This window comes from Schistocerca piceifrons, chromosome 10, assembly GCF_021461385.2.
Source record: "Schistocerca piceifrons isolate TAMUIC-IGC-003096 chromosome 10, iqSchPice1.1, whole genome shotgun sequence".
NCBI lineage: Eukaryota > Metazoa > Arthropoda > Insecta > Orthoptera > Acrididae > Schistocerca > Schistocerca piceifrons.
The window spans coordinates 87,031,953-87,055,458 of NC_060147.1; the positions used below are offsets into that span (position 1 = coordinate 87,031,953).

The 23,506-nt window shown below is 42.7% G+C and overlaps 1 protein-coding gene and 1 pseudogene across 1 annotated transcript in view; both read left to right on the forward strand.

Moving 5' to 3' along the window:
- Positions 1-23,506, forward strand: part of LOC124718713 (protogenin A-like) — a 416,220-nt gene that overhangs the window by 143,449 nt on the left and 249,265 nt on the right. The window lies entirely within an intron of this gene.
- On the forward strand, positions 13,952-14,052 carry LOC124719205 (annotated as a pseudogene).

Below are 23,506 nucleotides of genomic sequence, written 5' to 3' on the forward strand. Positions count from 1 at the left end.
GCACATCTTGCCATTGATATCTCTCCACCCTGAATTCGAATCCAATTCTGTAACCTTTCTTTTACACTACTGGCCATTAAAATTGCTACACCATGAAGATGAAGTGCTACAGTCGCGAAATTTAACCGACAGGAAGAAGATGCTGTGATATGCAAATGATTAGCTTTTCAGAGCATTCACACATACAACGTGCTGACATGAGGAATGTTTCCAACCGATTTCTCATACACAAACAGCAGTTGACCGGCGTTGCCTGGTGAAACTTTGTTGTGATGCCTCGTGTAAGGAGGAGAAATGCGTACCGTACGATCACGTTTCAGACTTTGGTAAAGGTCGTAGTGTAGCCTATCGCGATTGCGGTTTATCGTATCGCGACATTGCTGCTCGCGTTGGCCGAGATTCAATGACTGTTAGCAGAATCGGTGGGTTCAGGAGGGTAGTACGGAACGCCGTGCTGGATCCCAACGGCCTCGTATCACTAGCAGTCCAAATGACAGGCATCTTACCCGCATGGCTGTAACGGATCGTGCAGCCACATCTCGATCCCTGAGTCAACAGATGGGGACGTTTGCAAGACATCAACCATCTGCACGAACAGTTCGACGACGACTGCTGCAGCATGGACTATCAGCTCTGAGACCGTGGCTGCGGTTACCCTTGACGCTGCATCACAGACAGGAGCGCCTGCGGTGGTGTACTCAACGACGAACCTGGGTGCACGAATGGCAAAACGTCATTTTTTCGGATGAATCCAGGTTCTGTTTACAGCATCATGATGGTCGCATCCTTTTTTGGCGACATCGCGGTGAACGCACATTGGAAGCGTGTATTGGTCATCGCCATACTGGCGTATCACCCGGCGTGATGGAGTGGGGTGCCTTGACGGCACTTTCAACAGTAGACATTACATTTCAGATGTGTTACGACCCGTGGCTCTACCCTTCATTCGATCCCTGCGAAACCCTACATTTCAGCAGGATAATACACGACCGCATGTTGCAGGTCCTGTAGGGGCCTTTCTGGATACAGAAAATGTTCGACTGCTGCCCTGGCCAGCACATTCTCCAGATCTCTCACCAACTGAAGACGTCTGGTCAATGCTGCTCGAGCAACTGGCTCGTCACAATACGTTAGTCACTACTCGTCATGAATTGTAGTATCCTGTTGAAGCTGCATGGGCAGCTGTATCTGTACACGTCATCCAAGCTCTGTTTGACTCAATGCCCAGGCGTATCAAGGCATTTATTACGGCCAGAGGTGGTTGTTCTGGATACTGATTTCTCAGGATCTATGCACCCAAATTGCGTGAAAATGTAATCACCTGTAAGTTCTAGTATAATATATTTGTCCAATGAATACCCGTTTATCATCCGCATTTCTTCTTGGTGTAGCAATTTTAATGGCCAGTAGTGTACTTCCATCACTGCTTCTTCAACATTTGTATTGAACAGTACGAGTGAAACATTGCATCCCTGTCTTACACCCTTTTTAATCCGACGACTTCATTCTAGATCTTCCATTCTTATTGTTCCCTATTGGTTCTTGTATCTATTGTATATTACCTGTCTTTCCCTGTAGCGTAGTCCAGTTTTTCTCAGTGATAATGGACAGATAAAAATCATAGGGATATTCACATTTCACTTTTCAGTACAGATATCTGTAAGAAGTTGTTCATTGACTAATCTCTTTGGTGGCACTTCTGTAGAATTGACATTACAATTCTTTTGAGGAAGATTGCATATTTCTCAGAATGGTTCTGAATTTGTAGTAGTTTGCGGTGTTGCATGGTCATGTTCAACCAGAACTCCCCGTCACTCCTTTTCTTTTTTGTGCCCGTTTAACCAGTTGTAGGCATTTAGATTCATGGGCAGTTAGGTTCTTCATTTGGGTACAGAAGTTGGTACTTTCAGACAAAACATTTCACAAAACATTCAGCTATTACTTTTTTAATTTTAGTTTTTATATTCAGGTGTTTTTCAGAAAGAGCTAAACATGCAGGACAATTCCATGATGTGAGGGACGATGGAAAATGGTAAATATATTGATTTGAGGTAAGGGACCTGGTCCGGAAACGACCAAGTTATAAGTGAAAAGCGTTCTGAGCTGATACCTTTCACAGTGGGATAAATATACCGGGAATTTTATTGCTAAGATTTTAGAATAGGCTACTTTCAGATGTGATAGTATGGATCATAACAAAAGAAAAAGTCTAGTAAACATGGGCCCTAAAGTGTTTACCTAAGGAGCTACGAACACTTGTTCTATCTCCACTACTGTGAAACGCACATCCTCTATTGAACAAGGGGTCACAGACCTTAAGGGATGCATTTTAGAGCTTATGTTTACTAGACATTTTGGTCCATATTACCACCTCTGAAAGTTGCCTACTCTACAATCTTAGCAACAACAGGACCAGTACATGTATTCCACTGTCAGAGGTATCAGAATGAATTTCGCTTCCTGGACCAGGGTCCCTTACCACAAATTAATACAATTACCCTTCTCCGTCATCCCTCACAGTTTGTAACATCATCACGGAATCACTCTGTGTACAGGAAACTTCAAGTGCCCCTACCGATGTCGTTTTATGCAACACGCAGTGGTGCAGGGTGTGGCAACTGACCCTTGACATAGACAAATGTAATGTATTGCGAATACATAGAAAGAAGGATCCTTTACTGTATGATTATATAATAGCGGAACAAACACTGGTAGCAGTTACTTCTGTAAAATATCTGGGAGTATGCGTGCGGAACGATTTGAAGTGGAATGATCATATAAAATTAATTGTTGGTAATGCGGGTTCCAGGTTGAGATTCATTGGGAGAGTCCTTAGAAAATGTAACCCATCAACAAAGGAGGTGGCTTATAAAACACTCGTTGGACCTATACTTGGGTATTGCTCATCAGTGTGGGATCCTTACCAGGTCGGGTTGACGGAGGAGATAGAGAAGATCCAAAGAAGAACGGCGCGTTTCGTCACAGGGTTATTTGGTAAGCGTGATAGCGTTACGGAGATGTTTAGCAAACTCGAGTGGCAGACTCTGCAAGAGAGGCGCTCTGCATCGCGGTGTAACTTGCTGTCCAGGTTTCGAGAGGGTGCGTTTCTGGATGAGGTATCGAATATATTGCTTCCCCCTACTTATACCTCCCGAGGAGATCACGAATGTAAAATTAGACAGATTCGAGCGCGCACGGAGGCTTTCCGGCAGTCGTTATTCCCGCGAACCATACGCGACTGGCACAGAAAATGGAGGTAATGACAGTGGCACGTAAAGTGCCCTCCGCCACACACGGTTGGGTGGCTTGCGGAGTATAAATGTAGATGCAGATGTCTGACCTTCAAAAACCTCGCGCGAGATTTTGATATTCTCTCGCTCGCTCGCGCAAACTGTTGGTCTAGAGAAAAAACGCACAACACATTTTTGTAGAAAATTTAATGTAGATAAATTGCGTACTGGGGTACGTTTTCTATAGAAGCTGTAGCTTTAGAATTATTCACGAAAAACGTACAAAAGCTACCTTAGAACGCATCCCCACTCCTGCACTCTGTCCCCTAAGGACAGAAATTCTAGTACGTTGTTGACAGCACTCCCACCTACCACCGTACAAAAATTTGCGACTGTTAAAATAAACATGGACATCGTTGTACCCGTGAGGCCTTCTGACTGCGAAACTACTGTGCTTGTAAGAGTGAAATTTGGATCAATTGGTCAGAGTAATTAGTTTTAGCGTAATGTTTACAAAAGTCGTTTTCTTTCGTCATCTTCACGTGCACGTTTAGATTAATAATGTTAGCGAAATAAGCGACTATGATGGTGGCGCTATAGCCATGTCAAGAGAGACCAAAAAAGGTCGAATATTGGGAATAGTTGTAGTAGACCGAATTTTGTGTATAGTGGAAGGAGGGAGTGCCATGAACAATACATTATTTATCCTGATGTGTGGAGGTGGAAGAGCGTTTTAAGTTCACTTTTGTACGCTGTTCTTGAAAAACTCGGAAACCCTGACGTCCATTCAAAAAAGGCTCTCAGCACTATGGAACTTAACTTCTAAGGTCATCAGTTCCCTAGCACTTATAACTACTTAAACCTGTAGCGTCTAGAACCGCTCGGCCATTCTGGCCGGCCTGACGTTCATTGGAAACGTATCCCAGTACAAAATTTATCTACATTAAATTTCCTACAAAAGGGTCCTGCTCATTTTTTCTGTAGGACTAACAGCTTGCCCGTTGGGAGAGAGAGTATGAAAATCTCGCGCGTGGTTTTTAAAGGCCAGATATGGAACTGCGGATTGCATCAAACGACATCGGTAGGGACAAATGGTTCAAATGGCTCTGAGCGCTATGGGACTTAACATCTGAAGGCATCAGTCCCCTAGACCTTAGAACCTAACTAACCTAAGGACATCACACACATCCGTGCCCGAGGCAGGATTCGAACCTGCGACCGTAGCGGTCGCGCGGTTCCAGACTGAAGCGTCTAGAACCACTCGGCCACACTGGCCGGCTCGGTAGGGACAGCTAAATCATTGTGTAAATATCGATTAGGATTCTGTTGTTATTGATAGTATATAGATTACGACAAATCACTAATTAAGTATTTGTTAATTGTCTTGTTTGCGTTCGAGCTTTTTTTTCAGATCTAGACTTCTGTCTTATCACTTTGATAACCCCACTCTTCGATCGGCGATGAAAATTCGTACAAAAAATCCATTCTGTAATTCCTACAGGGTCCTGTATTCGTTCCGCTCACACATTTGACCAAAAATGGCAATGAATTGTAGAAAATTATAATCTGGTTAGGGCAAGATAGAACAGGGAAGTCTCTTTCTCCTGAATATTCCTCCCCATTTACATGCTCGCACATCCATAGTTTGCAGACTTGGGTTTACAGTCATAGCCGGCCGTTGTGGCTGAGCGGTTTTAGGCGCCTCAGCCCGGAACCGCGCTGCTGCTACGGTCGCAGGTTCGAATCCTGCCTCGGGCATCGATGTGTGTGCTGTCCTTAGGTTAGTTAGGTTTAAGTAGTTCTGAGGCTAGAGGACTGATGACCTCAGATGTTAAGTCCCATAGTGCTCAGAGCCATTTGAACTATTTTGTTTACAGTCGTAGGGTCAAGTGAAACACTAACAGTGGTGATTCCGCAGTTCCATTACGTACCGTCTAATTATGAAGTCACACAGTTGTGAGAGTTTGTTTCTATTAATAAACCGAAGCGCCAAAGAAACTGGTATAGGCATGCGTATTCAAATACAGAGATATGTAAACGGGCAGAATAAAGCGCTACGGTCGGCAACGCCTATATAAGACAAGTGTCTGGCGCTGTTGTTAGATCGGTTACTGCTACTACAGTGGCAGGTTATCAGCGATGATGTCGGGATTTTCCAGTACAACCATATCACGAGTGTACCATCAATATCAGGAATCCAGTAAAACATCGAATCTCTGACATCGCTGGGCCCGGAAAAGGATCCTGCAAGAACGACGACTGAAAAGAATCGTTCAACGTGACAGAAGTGCAACCCTTCCACAAATTGCTGAAGGTTTCAATGCTTGGCCATCAACACGTCATCGCGCGAACCATTCAACGAATCATAATCGATATGGGCTTTCGGAGCCGAACGCCCACTCGTGTACCCTTGATGACTGCACGACACAGAGCTTTCCACCTCGTCTGGGCACGTCAACACCGACATTGGACTGTTGATGACTAGAAACGTGTTGGCTGGTCGGAAGAGTGTTGTTTCACATTTTATCGAGCGGATGGGCGTGTACGAGTATGCAGACAACCTGATGAATCCATGGATCCTGCATTACAGCTGGGGACTGTTCAAGCTGGTGAAGTCTCTGTAATGGTGTGGGGAGTGTGCAGTTGGAGTGATACGTGACTCGTGATACGTCTAGATACGTCTCTGATAGGTGACACGTACGTAAGCATCCTGTCTGATCACCTGCATCCTTTCATGTCCATTGTGCATTGCGACGGACGTGGACAATTCCAGCAGGACAATGCGACACGCCGCACGTTCGGAATTGCTACAGAGTGGCTACAGGTACATTCTTCTGAGTTTAAACACTTCCGCTGGCCGCCAGACTCCCCAGATATGAACATCGTCGAGCACATCTGGGATGCCTTGCAACGTACTGTTCAGAAGAGATCACCACCCTCTCGTACTCTTACGGGTTTATGGACAGCCCTGCAGTATTTTTGGTGTCATTTCCCTCCAGCACCACTTCAGACATTAGTCGAGTCTATGCCACGTCGTGTTGCGGCACTTCTGCGAGCTCAGGAGGCCCTATACGATATTAGACAGATGTACCAGTTTGTTTGTCTCTTCAGTGTAGTTGTTAAATGAATTACGTCACACATGTATTACTCTAATTTTACTACGAATGCTTTTCAAATTATTCATTTCCCTCAAGTGCAGTTACTTTAAACCTATGTTACAGCAGGATATTTGCAGTAAATGGAGCACCAAACAGATAGGGGGCATAGGCTTCCAGCTCTCAAATCTCGCTATTACAGGTTGTTCATAAAGCATCTTTACAGTTTTACTCTTTAATAACTTTAAAACTATTCTCGGCATTAAGAAATATTTTTCCTCAGTCATACAAAGCAGTGTGTGCACCCGTAGTGGCAAGAATTACATGTAGTCGGAATTCCATTTCTCTCCACGTACGTTCAAGATCTCCTCCTGCGATTCAATATCTCCACGCTGACATGTTCCAATGCATTGCAAATGCGTGCCTCCAAATACTGTAGGTCTCTGACCTTGGTTCGATACAGCAGATCCTTTACAAAACCCCACAGTAGGGAGTCTCGTGATGTGAGGTCAGGATACTGTGGCAGCCAGAGAATTGACTATCTCGTTCAACGCACCTATCCGGAAACTTTTCATCTAGAAATTGATGGACTTTAGGGACTAGTAAGGGGGGGGGGGGTTGCCCCACTCTGCTGGTATGTGATATTAGATTGCAGGAGCTCCAATTGTGGCACCATAGACGGCAGATTCCATGAAACTTAAAGGACCAAATGCATTTGTGCATTAGTCCACACCAAAAATTGACCGCGGGACTGTCTCTTTCCATTTCACGTGTGACATGAGTATGTGATGAACCCCTTATACAAACGTTTAGTTTGCCGAATACATGAAACTAGCCTCATCGGAGAAACAAATCTTTTCAAAAAGTCATTGTTCCGTCAGTCTTGCCAAGCGTATCTATGGCCGAATATTCACGACGAGGTTTGTTCGTACCCTTCAATGGCTCTTAGGACGCCTGGATTCGATGGTATCCATCCAGAATTCCTGATCCATATGGCAGGAAAAGCTAAGAAATCGCTGGCAGAGCTACTGAGCGTCTCTCTTCCACTGGAGTTTATCTATCATCTCCGTAACGCTTTCGCGGTTACTAAATGATCCTGTAACGAAGCGCGCTGCTCTCCGTTGGATCTTCTCTATCTCTTTTATCAACCCTATCTGGTACGGATCCCACACCGGTGAGCAGTATTCAAACAGTGGGCGAACAAGTGTACTGTAAACTACTTCCTTCGTTTTCGGACTGCATTTCCTCAGGATTTTTCCAATGAATCTCAGTCTGGCATGTGCTTTACCGACGATTAATTTTATATGGTCATTCCATTTTAAATCACTCCTAATGCGTACTCCCAGATAATTTATTGAATTAACTGCTTCCAGTTGCTGACCTGCTATATTGTAGCTAAATGATAAAGGATCTTTCTTTCTTTGTATTCGCAGCACATTACACTTGTCTACATTGAGATTCAATTGCCATTCCCTGCACCATGCGTCAATTCGTTGCAGGTCCTCCTGCATTTCTGTACAGTTTTCCATTGTTACAACCTCCCGATATACTACAGCATCATCTGCAAAAAGCCTCAGTGAACTTCCGATGTTATCCACAAGGTCATATATATATATATATATATATATATATATATATATATATATATATATATATATATATTTATTGTGAATAGCAACGGTCCTACGAGACTCCCCTGCGGCACACCTGAAATCACTCTTACTTCGAAAGAATTCTGTCCATTGAGAATGACATGCTGCGTTCTGTTATCTAGGAACTCTTCAATCCAATCACACAACTGGTCTCATAGTCCCATATGCTCCTACTTTGTTCATTAAACGACTGTGGGGAACTGTATCGAACGCCTTGCGGCAGTCAAGAAACACGGCATCCACCTGGGAAACCGTGTCTACGGCCCTCTGAGTCTCGTGGACGAACAGCGCGAGCTGGGTTTCACACCATCGTTTTTTTCGAAACCCATGCTGATTCCTACAGAGTAGATTTCTAGTCTCCAGAAAAGTCATTATACTCGAATATAATACTTGTTCCAAAATTCTACAACTTGACTGGAAGAAGGAACCGGTTGATCCTGATACATAGAGGATGCGGCCGCGCGGTTCCTTTCGTCTCTTTGTAACTTACCTGCAGGTACCTGTGAACATTGTCTCAGCAGATCATCAGTAGGGAAGCCAAGCGACACCCACTGTACTTCGACGTGAACCAGGCTGCAATTAAAGTCATTAATCTACGTTTCGGGAGAAAGTTTTCACACGAAATGAAAGTTTGGGAATTTTGCTGTTAGTTCATATATTCTGAAACTTAGGAGAACAAGTATCACTGCCAAGCCCGTGCTAGTCTCAACACAGTCACTCACAATCCCTTTCACTCATTTAGCAAGTTTATGGTGTTGCATTTTTCGAAAGCGTAATAGCTACAAAAATACGGATTGTTTTTGATTGAGAATGCTCAACAAATATTAAGTCTGTCGGTACCTAATGTAGTCACAGTTTTTAGGCACCGACCTGCTCAATACGCCACACGGAATTTGTCTTTTCTCGTCACAAAATTCACTTAAAAATACCGAAATTTCTACACACCCATCGGAATAATTATGCCGTCACTTTACAACACTCTTGATGCATGGAACACTGCTAGATCCGGCAACTTATCATTTTCATCGGAACTACTACTACACACGTCCGAACTGTTTCATGGCTAGGCGCCTCCCTAGAATACTCTTGTCTTCTCTACCAGCTTAGAAAGGCGCGCGAAGAATATTGCTTTACCATTGGTCAGTTAACTCAACAGCCAATAGCAAAACAACATTCTCCCGCGTCAGTCCGCGCTTTTCATCAATAACCAATCGCAAAATAGTAAACCTAACGACTGCACTTTTTACCGACGTAATTATCTAATATGCTGAAGTTTTGCTTACGTATAAAGTTATTTACTATCGTTATTTATACCTGAATTAACTTTCCCTTTACGATAAACTTACTTTAGAAATCTGTTGTACAAAAATCCCGTTTGTCCACATCCATACTTCTTCGAAATGTTCCCACACTAAATCCCAGTACATAACTCGTTAAACAATTATCTTCATATTAACCTTAAACCACACTCACGCATCATTCATACTGCTAAAACACATTCGTAAGATTAGATTAGATTAGATTAATACTAGTTCCATGGATCATGAATACGATATTTCGTAATGATATGGAACGAGTCAAATTTTCCAATACATGGCATAATTAAGTTAATTTAACAACATACTTAAGTTAATATAACAACTTTTTAAATTTTTTTGTGTTTTTTTTTATTTTTTAATAATTTTTTTTCTTAATTTATATCTAAAAATTGCTGTATGGAGTAGAAGGAGTTGTCATTCAGAAATTCTTTTAATTTCTTCTTAAATACTTGTTGGTTATCTGCCAGACTTTTGATACTATTTGGTAAGTGACCAAAGACTTTAGTGGCAGTATAATTCACCCCTTTCTGTGCCAAAGTTAGATTTTATCTTGAATAGTGAAGATCATCCTTTCTCCTAGTATTGTAGTTATGCACACTGCTATTACTTTTGAATTGGGTTTGGTTGTTAATAACAAATTTCATAAGAGAATATATATACTGAGAAGGTACTGTGAATATCCCTAGATCCTTAAAGAAATGTCTGCACGATGATCTTGGGTGGACTCCAGCTATTATTCTGATTACACGCTTTTGTGCAATAAATACTTTATTCCTCAGTGATGAATTGCCCCAAAATATGATACCATATGAAAGCAATGAGTGAAAATAGGCGTAGTAAACTAATTTACTAAGATGTGTATCACCAAAATTTGCAATGACCCTTATTGCATAAGTAGCTGAACTCAAACGTTTCAGCAGATCATCAATGTGTTTCTTCCAATTTAATCTCTCATCAAGGGACACACCTAAAAATTTGGAATATTCTCCCTTAGCTATATGCTTCTGATTAAGGTCTATATTTATTAATGGCGTCATACCATTCACTGTACGGAACTGTATGTACTGTGTCTTATCAAAATTTTACATACACAGAGAGACATAATAACGCTTTATGAAAATACTAGAACAGTTTATGAAAAACATTCTATTACTTTAGTGCGCTCTAGCGGGCACAATCGAAACTAAATTACAGTCCCCCACCCAATACTGTCCTCTGTCGGCTGATACAGGAAACTACGTGCGCGTCCAGTCTCGCGTCACAATCTGTCACTATCCAGCCCTGAGACACAATTCCTACTAGAGATGGGCAAACTGAAACACGTAACTGTTTCGAAACAAATGAAACAGTACAATGTAATGTTTCGATACGCTGTTTCGAAACAGTGAAACAGTTTGTGTTTTGTAATCTAATAAACCTAGACATTTTATCACCTTGAATGTCTACTGTATAGGTATGTCCATATAAACACAAATGAGGTGCGAGAGCGCTAATCATTTCGCAGAAAGTATGAAACTATCACTTGGGCGTCTTGGCAGTTTCGTCTTTCCTGCAGCAAATGCGCTGCTTTCGTGTCGTGTGACTTTCATACTTTTCAATTGGCTGAGGGCAGCCATAGCTGAAGACAGAAGAACCACCACGAACAGAACTGGAGGTGGGAGCAAACTGCAGAAACAACGGATATGCTACTGGGATTCCCACATTCCGTTAGTATGGGGAATATACACATCCTGCTAATTTCCATGCACACAAAGGGAATCATTGTGGATAATAGGCAAACGCCAAATAATTCGAATAAATAACAAAATATAACAGAAAAAAATTTTGTCTTTCAAGGTGTTTCGAACCGTTACTATAAATTCACCATGCTTCCCAGGCCTTCCCGTTCACCATTACACTATCAGTGATAAGTCAAACAGATTGCTTGCAATTATACCTACATTAAATTTAGGTATATGTATGATAACTGTCACTTTACGCCTTTTTTTATTCAAAATGTTCTAGGCTTACTTGCGTTTCTTAATATGATTACTGTACTTGAACAGAGAAACGCATGTTATAAAAAAAAGTGTAATTTAACTGAATGATTTTCACATATTTATTATTTTGAATGTGAATAGTATGCGTTGTTTTATTGTTTGGTTAATGTTTATAAAGCAAATGTTACACCATTTCGGAATAGGACAGCCACCTAGAAACGAAGCTTTATTTTCGGATATCTTAAGCTTCATGCTATTGCTTGTCAAAACGATTTCGACACTCTTGAAAGTGTTTCACGGAGTGGTATGTTGTGTTTCAGTACCTGTGCCGAGCCCGAATCTCGTCCGACACAGAGCGGAATGAAACATCACTGTTTCGATACAATCAGTCCGTTCCAAGCACAGGTGGACCGAAACAGCCTTATTTTGAAACAACGATACAGTTTCTGTGTCTGGCTCGAGATCGAATCTGGTCCGGATATCCGAGACAGGGGCGGAATGAAACACCACTGTTTCGAAACAGTGAACCACAGCTGTTCCGAAACACTGAAACAGTTCCACGTATCGATACACTGTATCGAAACATAGAAACAGTGGCCAAGTGTATTTCCTACTTAACCGCCTCCAAGGCAGGTTCGGTATACGGCGCTACCCCTCAAGTAGTCGTCAATTTAGCACTGAAATGAAGTGTGGAGGGTGAATATTGTCGAGGGAGTCTAGAGGTCGAATGCAATAAGTTCAAATGGTTCTGAGCACTATGGGACTTAACAGCTGTGGTCATCAGTCCCCTAGAACTTAGAACTACTTAAACCTAACTAACCTAAGGACATCACACACATCCATGCCCGAGGCAGGATTCGAACCTGCGACCGTAGCAGTCGCACGGTTCCGGACTGCGCGCCTAGAACCGCGAGACCACCGCGGCCGGCAATGCAATAAGTAGGTTCAAGTGGACGCAATAGTTAATGCAGAGGTGTAGAGGTTTGCACGGGATGAAGCATCGCAGTCTTTGGACTACGGACCATAACCACAACTACTACTGCTGTTGGTTGAATCAGAGCCCTGGTCCTCAAGGGCTGGTCGGTCAGAGGACACAGCGACCATGTACGCAGTTCAGAACAACAGTGGCCGTACCGTACTTGTAAGCGTGACTCGCGGTAGCGGTTGACAGGAGAATGAAACCTGTTGTTGAGTCACTGGCCGCTGCTGATAAGGCGACACGTGGCGGATAGCGACGCCAGGTGATAAGCCACCTGGCTGGGCACAGTGTTCCCGCAGAGTTGAGGCGCGTCCCCCTGTCACAGGGTTCTCCACAAGAGCCACGCTGCCCTCAAAGCCTTCTTTTATCTCGCTTTGGCGGTACATACGAGGTGCGGCTAGAAAAAAACCGGACTGATGCTGGAAAAAACATTTATTTACAATTATTTACAATTTCATGTTATCTCCTTCAATGTACTCTCCTCCTTGGTCTCTACACCGCTCCATACGAATTTTCCACTGTTCATAGCAATGCTGCAGATCATTTTCGGTAAGTCCATACATTACTTCCGTCGGTTTTTCTTTTACTGCTTCAACAGTCTCAAATCTAGTTCCTTTCAAAGCTGACTTGACTTTAGGGAAAAGAAAAAAGTCACAGGGGGCCAAATCAGGTGAGTAGGGTGGATGATCTAAGATGGGAATGTTGTGTTTTGGCAAAAACGTCTTCACTGACAACGCACTGTGAGCTGGGGCATTGTCTTGGTGAAGGATCCATGACTTTTTTCTCCACAAATCGTTCCGTTTTCTCCGTACTCGCTCACGTAGTGTAACCAGGACGCTAATGTAGTAATACTGATTCACTGTTTGTCCTTCTGGTACCCAATCAATGTGCACAATCCCTTTGGTGTCAAAAAAAAAAAACAATCATCATTGCCATGAATTTCGATTTTGACATTCGTGCTTTTTTTTTGTCGTGGAGAACCAGGAGTTTTCCAATGCATCGATTGGCGTTTAGTTCCGGGATCGTAAGTAAAAAACCACGATTCATCGCAAGTAATAACATTTTGTAAGAAGGTGGGATCACTTTCAATGTTTTCCAGGATGTCAGAACAAATCATTCTTCGGCGTTCCTTCTCTTCAATTGTGAGACACTTTGGAACCATTTTTGAACACACCTTGTTCATGTTGAAACTTTCATGAAGAATCTGCCTAACACTTTCCTTGTCAACTCCTGTTAACTCAGACACTGTTCTGATTGTTAAACGGCGATCTTGTCGAACAAGTTTACCGATTTTTTCAATGTTTGCATCAGTTTTTGCTGACAATGGTCTGCCAGTGCGAGTGTCATCACTGATGTCTTCGCGGCCATCTTTAAATAGTTTAAACCACTCAAACACTTGTGTTCGCGATAAACAATCATCGCCGTACACTTGTTGTAACATTACAAACGTTTCACTTGCAGATTTTCCTAGTTTGAAACAAAATTTGATGTTAACACGCTGTTCTTTCTGTACACTCAACATTTTCCGACGCACAGACAAAACGTCAACTACTTAAAACAGACGCCACGGGCAGACTGAGTGCAGGAGGCAGATGAAACTCGAGCAGTAGGCGGAGCGAGAGTCACGTGACAGGCCACGCGACTTTCAGCCTTATTGCATTCGTTTTATTGTTTCACCAGTACTAGTCCGGTTTTTTTCTAGCCACACCTCGTATACTAAAATTTTCCGATACAGGGAAGATTAGCATGGCTCCTGCACAAGGATGACACGCAAAATCGTGAAGCGTTCCACATTTTTCTAGAAATCTACTCTGTAGGAATCAGCAGCATGGGTTTCGAAAAAGACGATCGTGTGAAACCCAGCTCGCGCTATTCGTCCACGAGACTCGGAGGGCCATAGACGAGGGTTCCCAGGTAGATGCCGTGTTTCTTGACTGCCGCAAGGCGTTTGATACAGTTCCCCACAGTCGTTTAATGAACAAAGTAAGAGCATATTGATTGTCAGACCAATTGTGTGATTGGATTGAAGAGTTGCTAGATAACAGAACGCGGCATGGAGAGAAGTCTTCCGAAGTAAGAGTGACATCAGGTGTGCCGCAGGGGAGTGTCGTAGGACTGTTACTGTCCACAATATATATATATATATATATATATATATGAATGATCTTGGGATGTTCACTGAGGCTTTTTGCGGATGATGCTGTAGTATATTGAAATATTGTAACAGTGCAAAATTGTACTGAAATGCAGGAGGATCTGTAACGAATTGACGCATGGTGCAGGGAATGGCAATCGAATCTCAATGTAGACAAGTGTAATGTGCTGCGAATACAAAGAAAGAAAGCTCCTTTATCATTTAGCTACAATATAGCAGGTCAGCAAATGGAAGCAGTTAATTCCATAAATTATCTGGGAGTAGGCATTAGGAGTGATTTAAAATGGAATGACCAAGTAAAATTAATCTTCGGTAAAGCAGATGCCAGACTGAGATTCATTGGAAGAATCCTAAGGGAATGCAGCCCGACAACAAAGGAAGTAGGTTACAGTTCACTTGTTCGCCCACTGCTCGAATACTGCTCACCGGTGTGGGATCCGTACCAGATAGGGTTGATAGAAGAGATAGAGAAGATCCAACGGAGAGCAGCGCGCTTCGTTACAGGATCATTTAGTAATAGCGAAAGCGTTACGGAGATGATATATAAACCTCAGTGGAAGACTCGGCAAGAGAGACGCTTAGTAGCTCGGTACGGGCTTTTGTTGAAGTTTCGAGAACATACCTTCACCGAGGAGTCAAGCAGTATATTGCTCCCTCCTACGTATATCTCGCGAAGTGACCATGAGGATAAAATCAGAGAGATTAGAGCCCACACAGAGGCATACCGACAATCTTTCTTTCCACGAACAACACGAGACTGGAAGAGAAGGGAGAACCGATAGAGATACTCAAGGTGTACCCTCCGCCACACACTGTCAGGTGGCTTTCGGAATATGGATGTAGATGTAGAAGGAAGAGTAAGCCTGGTTGTCCAGTGGAGCTGTATCCGTCCGACAAAAACGTTGTCCGCAACCACCGGTCACGAGGCAGCTGAACTGAAGACTTACGTAAGGAGACCATTCCCAGTGTCAAAACTCGGGACCAGAGCAAACTAATTTCAACATGCGTCTTTATAAGGCTCGAGAAGTGATAGAATGTACGTTCGCAGTAATGACTAGTAAGTGCATATTGCTGCATATAAGTACTGAAATTGATAGGCGTGATAATGTTGACATTATACTGAAATGTGTATCGTGGTTACATAAGGCGGCGAAAGACCAGCAGGTGCATTCACGTGCCAGGTAGCACAATCGACAAAAAGATACGCTTTTGTAGGTGAGAACCGCCATGTCACTGCAGTGAATTCCATAAGAGATTAAGTTATGACGTTCTTTTGTTCAGGGAAAGTGCACGAATGAAACCGATTTGAGTGGAAAGCGTTCTGTTTTAAGTATACTTTCTACAAGCTGTTTGTCTTAGAAGAAAGAGTAAGGAAAGGCAAACCTTCTTTCTAACATTTGTAGACTTAAAGAAAGCTTTTGACAATGTTCACTGGAATACTCTATTTCAAATTCTGATGGTGGCAGGGGTAAAATACAGGGAGCGAGAGGCTATTTACAATTTCTACAGAAAACAGACTGCAGTTATAAGAGTCAACGGGCATGAAAAGGAAGCAGTGGCTGAGAACGGAGTGAGACAGGGTTGTAGCCTCTCCCCGATGTTATTCAATCTGTATATTGAGCAAGCAGTGAAGGAAACAAAAGAAAAATTCGGAGTAGGAATTAAAATCCACGGAGAAGAAATAAAAACTTTGAGGAGCTGGAAGAGCAGCTGAACGGAATGGACAGTGTCTTGAAAGGAGGATATAAGATGAACATCAACAAAAGCAAAATTAGGGTAATGGAATGTAGTCGACTTTAAGTCGAGTGATGCTGAGGAATTAGATTAGGAAATGAGACACTTAAAGTAGTAAAGGAGTTTTGCTATTTGGGGAGCAAAATAACTGATGATGGTGGAAGTAGGGAGGATATAAAATGTAGACTGGTAATGGCAAGGAAACCGTTTCTGAAGAAGAGAAATTTGTTAACATCGAGTATAGATTTAAGTGTCAGAAAGTCGTTTCTGAAAGTATTTGTCGTTTATGAAATGTATAGAGTGTAGCCATTTATGGAAGTGAAACATGGACGATAACTAGTTTGGACAAGAAGAGAATGGAAGCTTTCGAAATGTGGTGCTACAGAAGAATGCTGAAGATTAGATGGATAGATCATATAACTAATGAAGAGGTATTGAATAGGATTGGGGAGAAGAGAAGTTTGTGGCACAACTTGACTAGAAGAAGGGATCGGTTGGTAGGACATGTTCTGAGGCATCAAGGGATCACAAATTTAGCATTGGTCGGCAGCGTGGAGGGTAAAAATCGTAGAGGGAGGATAAATACACTAACAAGGGAACCTCCCCATCGCACCCCTCTCAGATTTAGTTATAAGTTGGCACAGGGATAGGCCATGAAAAACTGAACACAGATCAATCGAGAAAACAGGAAGAAGTTGTGTGGAACTATGAAAAAAATAAGCAAAATACACAAACTGATTAGTCCATGCGCAAGGTAAGCAACATCGAGGACATTGTCGACTTACGAGCGCCGTGGTTAGCGTGAGCAATTGCGGATCGAGAGGTCCTTGGTTCAAATCTTCTGTCGAGTGAAAAGTTTAATTTTTTTATTTTCAGACAATTATCAAAGTTCAGGCACTCACACATAATAAACTTCGCTCTCCAAAATTTCAGGACATGTTCAGATTTGCTTGGACATATGCAGGATTTGACGGTCTACACACGGAAACATTTGAAAACGTAAAAAACATATGTTTTGACAGAACACAGGGAAAACTGTGAAACTGTTGCATTCATTTGTTGCAGTTTATGTGACAAACTCTTTATGTTTTCATCACTTTTTTGGGAGTGATAATATCGTCCACAAGAAAACCTAAATCGGGCAAGGTAGAAGAATCTTTTTACCCATTCGCCAAGTGTGCAAGTTAGGTGGGTCGACAACATATTTCTGTCATGTGACGCACATGCCGTCACCAGTGTCGTATAGAATATATCAGACGTGTTTTCCTGTGGAGGAATCGGTTGACCTATGACCCTGCGATCAGATGTTTTCGGTTCCCATTGGAGAGGCACGTCCTTTCGTCTACTAATTGCATGGCAAGCCGTTCCACAGGACTACATCCAGCATCTCTACGATCGTCTCCATGGGAGAATAGCAGCCTGCATTGCTGCGAAAGGTGGATATACACTGTACTAGTGGCGACATTGTGCATGCTCTGTTGCCTGTGTCCTATGTGCCTGTGGTTCTGTCAGTGTGATCATGTGATGTATCTGACCCCAGAAATGTGTCAATAAAGTTTCCCCTTCCTGGGACAATGAATTCACGGTGTTCTTATTTCAATTTCCAGGAGTGTATTTACGAAATTTCAATCACGAACTTTCTCTTCCGAATGCGAAAATATTTTGTTGACACCCACCTACGTAGGGAGAAATGACTATCATAATAAAATAAATCGGAGCTCGAACGGAAAGATTCATGTGTTGCTTTTTCTTATGCGCCATTCGAGAGTGGTATGGTAGGGATGTAGTATAAAAATGGTTCGATGAACCCTCTGCGAGGCACTTAAGTGTGAATTGCAGAGCAACCATGTAGATGTAGAGGAATGAGAAATTCACGAAAGAGTAGTGTTTTACTTATACGGCTTATTTTTCCACATAATCTCCATCCCGCTGTATGGCCTTCCTCCAGAGCGAAACAAGGGCGTGCATGCCCTGTCGGTACCAATCCTTGTCCTGGTGGCGCAGCCAATGCTTCACTGTGTGAACCACCTCCTCATCGTCATCAAAATGTCTTCCACGAATGGCGTCCTTTAATGGTCCAAACAAGTAGAAGCCGAAGGGGCTAGGTCAGGGCTGTAGGATGGATGTGGTAACACTGTCCAACCCCGTTTTGCGAAGTGTTCAGCAGTCCTCAGACTTGTGTGGGGCCGAACGTTATCGTGTTGCAACAACACATCCCCTGGGTTGCTGGGCGCCGAAATCGCCGGAACCGCGTCTTAAGTGTAGCGCACGCATTTGAATTCGGTTGTTTTAAATGGTGGTGTTGAGTATCGGTGAAGCAAGAGTCGCTACGGATAGAAGTGATGCAGAGGAAGCATATTTTGTAACAAGAGTCTATCCTGAATGGGTATAGTTAGCTTTCTTTTCTGAAGAGGAGTTACATGTAACTACTAAGTATTTCATCATCCTATAAAAAAATTGTTAGAAATAACAGAACCATTAGTTCATTATTTGATGAAACACCCACAGAAACTATGTTTCGTCGGTCTAAAAATAAATGTTCAAGCATTTTTTTTTTTTCATTCTAAAATTTAGTTATGGACTGATGTTGTTGACGTCGGAGGTGGGGAGAACAAACTAATATCGAACTCAGCTAGGGTGTGATGGGCTCAGAAAGGTTTGGAAATACTGTTGTAGCTTATTTAATAGAATCTTTGGGGCAAAGTGTGAATGCCTGTGACACATTTATCGTTGTGAAGAGCATCAAGATGACTTTTGAGAATTCTACTACGTCTGATTTTGTACCTCCACCACTGGGAACACACCTGTCATTCATTTAGAACGTTTACTCAATAATTCATTAATCTGTCCCCCGTCAATTTTTGAAAACGATGAGAGCAAGGAAATTGGCGAGTAGTTTTGTATGTATTCCACATTCAATTTCTTTAGCAGAGGCACAGTTCTTGACTGTTTTAAATACGCTACAATTTCTCTCGTGAGAATGACTCCTTTATTGCAGTTTTTATGGGAACTTGTGTATTGCGCTCTCTTATCATAACGTTGATCCACTTTTGTTTGCCTTCCTCTGTTTGTAGTTTAATACCATTACAAAGAGCTGTCCGCGGCTCGTGGTCTTGCGGTAGCGTTCTTGCTTCCCGCGCACGCGGTCCCGTGTTCGATTCCCGGCGGGGTCAGGTTTTTTCTCTGCCTTTCATCATCATTTCATCCTCGTGCACTCGCAAGTCGCCGTAGTGGCGTTAGAGAACTTGAGGAGCGGCGGTCGAACCGCCCCGCGAGGGGTCTCCCGGCCTCCAATGCCATACGCTCATTATTCATAACAAAGAGCTTAGCTTTTATTTTCCGCATTGTATATTTTTTGTCATTAGACGCCGTTTTTGCAGCAATCAGCATTCTTCCACAAATCATTTTGTTTCTGTGACAGAAATTGAAGAATGGCTCGTCATGAGTCCTTTGGGGAACTGAAATACTTACGGGTTTGGGACGACTTCCTAACACTTGCTGTTAATGTATTTGTTTTTGTTGTCCTTCTGGAAGATAGCATTGCGGAGTCCGCCTCGGTAGCTGCGAGGTCGGCATGGCTGGCTGCTAACTGAGAGCGCCCGAGTTCGATTCCCTGCCGGGTCGGAGATTTTCTCCGCTCGGGGCCTGCATGATGTGTTGTCCTTACGTTATCATCGTTATAACTGACATAACTCTTAAGATGATTGTATGGGCATGACGCGAAAGCCACTGAGACGAAGTATGAGGGGATTCAGATGGTCCGCTATGATGTTCATATACAGTGTGTCTCACGAAATACTGCCGGGAAGGTCTGCTTGTCGCGCGGCGCGTTTGCCGCCTGTTGCCGACGCGTCTGATTGTTGTCGCTATGCGTAGTTCTCTGACACCAATACAGGGCTACTACAAATGATTGAAGCGATTTCATAAATTCACTGTAGCTCCATTCATTGACGTATGGTCACGTCACACTACAGATACGTAGAAAAACTCATAAAGTTTTGTTCGGCTGAAGCCGCACTTCAGGTTTCTGCCGCCAGAGCACCCGAGAGCTCAGTGAGACAAAATGGCGACAGGAACCGAGAAAGCGTATGTCGTGCTTGAAATGCACTCACATCAGTCAGTCATAACAGTGCAACGACACTTCAGGACGAAGTTCAACAAAGATCCACCAACTGCTAACTCCATTCGGCGATGGTATGCGCAGTTTAAAGCTTCTGGATGCTTCTGTAAGGGGAAATCAACGGGTCGGCCTGCAGTGAGCGAAGAAACGGTTGAACGCGTGCGGGCAAGTTTCACGCGTAGCCCGCGGAAGTCGACGAATAAAGCGAGCAGGGAGCTAAACGTACCACAGCCGATGGTTTGGAAAATCTTACGGAAAAGGCTAAAGCAGAAGCCTTACCATTTACAATTGCTACAAGCCCTGACACCCGATGACAAAGTCAAACGCTTCGAATTTTCGGCGCGGTTGCAACAGCTCATGCAAGAGGATGCGTTCAGTGCGAAACTTGTTTTCAGTGATGAAGCAACATTTTTTCTTAATGGTGAAGTGAACAGACACAATGTGCGAATCTGGACGGTAGAGAATCCTCACGCATTCGTGCAGCAAATTCGGAATTCACCAAAAGTTAACGTGTTTTGTGCAATCTCACGGGTTTAAAGTTTACGGCCCCTTTTTCTTCTGCGAAAAAAACGTTACAGGACACGTGTATCTGGACATGCTACAAAATTGGCTCATGCCACAACTGGAGACCGACAGCGCCGACTTCATCTTTCAACAGGATGGTGCTCCACCGCACTTCCATCACGATGTTCGGCATTTCTTAAACAGGAGATTGGAAAGCCGATGGATCGGTCGTGGTGGAGATCATGATCAGCAACTCATGTCATGGCCTCCACGCTCTCCCGACTTAACCCCATGCGATTTCTTTCTGTGGGATTATGTGAAAGATTCAGTGTTTAAGCCGCCTCTACCAAGAAACGTGCCAGAACTGCGAGCTCGCATCAACGATGCTTTCGAACTCATTGACGGGGACATGCTGCGCCGAGTGTGGGAGGAACTTGATTATCGGCCTTGATGTCTGCCGAATCACTAAAGGGGCACATATCGAACATTTGTGAATGCCTAAAAAAACGTTTTGAGTTTTTATGTGTGTGTGCGCAAGGCATTGTGAAAATATCTCAAATAATAAAGTTATTGTAGAGCTGTGAAATCGCTTCAATCATTTGTAATAACCCTGTACTTTGTGCGCGCCGTATACAGTGTGCGACTGAGTGTACTGGTGTTTTCTTTTGAGTCTTTTGTGAAGTTTAATCGCTTCAAATATTGTTGCTGGACGTCATTATTGCAACTGCGCCAAGTCAGGGGCTTTCCCTGCCCGTGTCGCAGGGCCGGATCCATTGTTGCCAATTTAGCGACTTTGTCGCTAGAAATGGCGACTTTTGCCTTCGCCTTAGCGACAAAAAAAAAAACTTTAGCGACAAAAATTATTTAGCGACTTATTTGGCGACTTTTGGAGTACTGACGACTTTTGAAGTACAGATCAAAACTATTTTGGGCCAGTATTTTCATTAACAAAACTAAGATTTTATCTATAGAATGGGTACTACACTGCCTTTGTTCTAGATTTACTAAGTTAAATTAAGTTCTTAGCACATCAGTAGCATTGTTCAGCATTTAGTACATTTGTGACGACTCAAATCATCTTCACATGTTTTACCTTAAACATGCTTTAAAAGACGTACAAATAGCAATAAAAGCTTTTGAAGGAGAGGACAATGACACCACTAAATTACTAGATACACTTCCATTTCTCATGCAGTCACTCGGACAAAACATAGTTTTTCCAACTGTTGATTTGTTAACAACACCAGTTCCAAGCGAATGTATGTACGCAAATCCGAACCTTGGCTTCACGTTTGAACAGAAATTGTCCGAGTCAAGTTTGTCTGAAGAAAATAAAGTTTATTTGAAGAAGAGATGCATTCAGTTTAGTCTGAAACTCATAGAAGAAAATCAACAAAGACTGCCAAGTAACGTTACGATCCTGAAAAAAAGTCAATGCTGGATGTTGAAGAAACACTACAAGTGAATAAAAATGATGCTGTAGCGGATGTAGCCAAAGAATAGGGTTTTAGTGGCGATTTCATAGACGGTATGCTGCAAGAATGGCATAATATCAACTTTATTGGGTGGAATAACACTACTAACACTGTTCGATTTTGGAGTGCGGTTTTGCAGTATAAAAATGGCGCAGGGGAGAATCCTTTTTCTTTCATTTCACAGCTAGCAATGACTGTTCTATGCCTACCGCATTCAAATGCAGAAGTGGAAAGAATATTCAGTTCCATGAACATTATAAAAACTAAACAACGTAACAGATTATCGTTAAAGACAATTAATTCTTTGATCATATTGAGAGACCAGCTGAAGAAACAAAATAAAGATTGTGCATCTTTTGACATACCGTCAGACGTATTGGAGCTTATTGGTACGAAGAAAAGTTACTGTTTTGCGACAAAACCAGTCGAACTGCAACATCACCTTTTGAGCGACGTTCAACACACTACATCAACTACAGTTCTGTCAGAGCATGAAACAGAAGAGTTATTCGATCTTCTGAGTGACAACGATTAATAGCTCACATACTGGTATGTGTATATTTTGTAACCTAATTTGAGTTCTTGCTTTCTTTTGTTACAAATATAGTTCTGTATTTCTAGTATATTTGACTACTGTGATTGAAACAACAATTTATGTGTTGCGTCAATTATGATAACATGTTTAATTAAACGTTAACGTATTTTATATGTATGTTTAATTAAACGTTAACGTATTTTATATGTATGTTGTTGCAAGCGATGCGTCATTTATTTAAGCAATGTAGCAATTACGTATGAGACAATTTTTATTTTATTAACTCCTGCTCCTCCCCCCTCCCCCCTCCACCACTGGCTTACTGCGCCATTCACAGCACGAAATATTCAGTACACCCATAGTAAAATCAGTTTTAGCGACTTTCTAGCGACTTTTGATATTGAATCTAGCGACTCGGGTTTTTTCGAGTTGGCAACACTGGCCGGATCCTCAGACAGTAAAGGTGTGACAGCCGGGGATGGTCTGCCCCGACCGCTCCGCCGAACCGCCTTCTGATGACCTCACCCTCTGTGCCCTGCTACTAACTGTACTTCTGTCGACATCAGATGCTCCATAGACTTTGCACAAGCGTTTGTGAATATTGCCCGCAGTGTCTTTTTCTGCAGTGAGAAATTCAGTGACGGTACGTTGCTTGTAAGGTACATCACCTACAGACACCACTTTGAAACTGTCCCCCAGCTACGCTATCTGTCGGAAAGTGACGGAAAC